The sequence below is a fragment of the Osmia lignaria genome, unplaced genomic scaffold (genome assembly GCF_051020975.1).
Source record: "Osmia lignaria lignaria isolate PbOS001 unplaced genomic scaffold, iyOsmLign1 scaffold0117, whole genome shotgun sequence".
Taxonomy (NCBI): Eukaryota; Metazoa; Arthropoda; class Insecta; order Hymenoptera; family Megachilidae; genus Osmia; species Osmia lignaria.
Window position 1 is genome coordinate 5,001 of NW_027478258.1, and position 2,500 is coordinate 7,500.

General features: G+C 44.8%; 1 non-coding gene across 1 annotated transcript; it reads left to right on the forward strand.

Annotated features, from left to right (window-relative positions):
* The first annotated feature begins 909 nt into the window (after nt 1–909).
* LOC143307974 (5.8S ribosomal RNA) lies at nt 910–1,064 on the forward strand. Its single transcript, XR_013065004.1, has one exon. It is a non-coding gene; the product is annotated as a 5.8S ribosomal RNA (ribosomal RNA).
* The last annotated feature ends 1,436 nt before the right edge of the window (nt 1,065–2,500 follow it).

Genomic DNA, 2,500 nt, shown 5'->3' on the forward strand with positions numbered 1-2,500 from the left:
ATATATAAATATATAAATGTACCCGTCGTTGCGACACCCTAGTTAAATGGAAAGATATAAAAAAGAGAGAAAAGGAATACAGATGACCCGCCGTCTGATCTTTGCTAAATGATCTGGCATCACCGGAGTTTTTTTGGTCCGTGTTGCGTTCGCTCTATTCGAAATGAAACTCGCGGAGGCGAAGAATTGTTAAAAGTTTACGAAGCGTCTAGGAGTGGTTAAAACTGAGAGAGTTGAAACTACGATGTATTAGAACGAGCAACCGTCGAAACTTTGTTTTCGCGACGTTCTTTTCGTCGCTCTCGTCCCCACGCTCCTACGCTTTGGTTGTTTCTTTGCCATCCGTGTTGCGATAAAAAGATTTCTCCATTGTCCAAAAAGGACGGATCGAGATTCCTCTTTCGAGAGGGAGAGAGAGGTACTTGCGGGTAACCTGGAATCTACGAAACACGCACCGTGGTAAGATTCGTGCGTCCGCCTGATCGATGTGTGTTGTTTACGGACCGGCTGAGAAGCGACGATAGCGAGTCTTTGAAAAACTATGTGTCCATTAGTTAGACCGATCGTCGCCGGCCGTGTGTCTGTTCGAATCTCGCAACCCACGATTCAGCGACAGGACGCGCGCTCGCATTCCTTGTGTGCGTTCGTACTTTTCAAGGTTTTTAAATGTACTTTACGCCCGACCGTCGAGAGGAGCGTGCCACTGGGCGTTTCTCCGACGGTTTCCGTCCTTGGACGCGATCGTGTCGTCAACGATCGAACAAACAAACAAATACGTTGGCGACGCCCGAATTCGCTCTCCCGCACGCGCCGGGTGGGAGAGTGATGTGGGTATCGAATGTGATGCGTGTTAATAATGAAAATAACACTCTAAAGATCTAAAGAGTTTGAAATACAAAATTTTACGATTACCCTGAACGGTGGATCACTTGGCTCGTGGGTCGATGAAGAACGCAGCTAATTGCGCGTCAACGTGTGAACTGCAGGACACATGAACATCGACATTTCGAACGCACATTGCGGTCCACGGATACAATTCCTGGACCACGCCTGGCTGAGGGTCGTTTTCTTAACAAAAGACTGCTTGCGTTTGCTTCTCGAAAAAAGAGTAATTCATTTCTTTCTAAACATCTCGCCGTCGTTCAACGAAAGTAGAACGTTTCGGAGCGGGATTATCGAACGAAATTGAAAGAATGAATGAACGATAAACAAAGAAAGAGTCGCAACGTACGAGCGATAGTTGGGCAGTTCGTCGGCGTTTGTCGTGGAAACGATGTGACGAAAATCGCAACCGATACACTAAATGCAGGCCGTTAAAGGAGAGAAACAAATTTCGAAATATCTCTTCGAACTAGCGCAAGTGCGTCACGGCGCGCGAGTCGTTCGTTAAAATTTATAAACGACCGCCCGTGAAAGCACCGAGTTCTCGGAAGATAATCTATAAAGATTCTCCATCCTGCTGGAAGTTATCGGATCGGCGCGATTGTTCACTTGTAGAAATCCACGCTCCTGACGTTGCCAGAAACGATATTTACGAAAGGTGTGTCAAAAATAAACGAAAGAAGCTCTCCTATAAATTTAGAAAAAGCAAACGAGTGAAATGTTTGAGATGATAATTTGCTGAAATGCAAGCTCGAATAGCCCCAGGGTTTCGAATGATTCCCCGCGCTTTATACATCTCTCTGTTTACAAACGGTGTATAAATGAAAGATCGCTTCAGATGGGTCGTCGCTGTTTGACGCGCGATGCTGTTCCTTTTTTTTTGTCTGTCTGTGCGTTTAGCTTCGCTAAACAAGTTAAATGGTTAAAAAGCGTCGAAAAAGCGAATACACACGCGACAAGACAAATCTAACGAGTAAAGGAACGCTCCGCTCCAAGATAAAAATGGTTGTTTACAATCAATACAGCGTTTCGGTACCCCTGATCGTAGTCTGAAACTGTGTAACAAAAGAGAGGAAAGCGAATGGTGAAGGAACTTCGAAGCCTCCGTGGCGTGGCTAGAACTTGTGATAAAAGTATGTTTGCAGCAATTATGCATGCTCCCGTTAAAACAGCATTTCAATGTCTCGCATGGCTTAAAGCTCTAGGAGGCTTCAACATTTAGAATACATACGGACTACTTCGTTTGTTAAAGATAAGCGAAGACCGCGCGACCATCGCTCGGTCGTCCAGTCCTCGAAAGTTTTGTTGCGTTCCAAAGAAGAGACAAATGGGGTTTACCCTTGCGCTAAGGGGAGAAGAAGAGAAAAGCAGTTGTTAAATCTAAGAGGTGTGTGGAGTACATCGCGTGTTGGTTAAAATTGTTAAATGAAGTATACGCGAAATGTTCTCTCGCTCTTGCTTTTCCTCTTGCTTCCGTGGCGCTCGAAAAGAAGGGATGATAAATAAAGAAACCTATTCGAAATCTCTTGTGGAACAAAAAATAATACGGACGGACGTTAAAATTGAACCGAGACGAAATGGATCGTCTTGCGAGTTGTCTTCGCTTTGAAATTGTTAA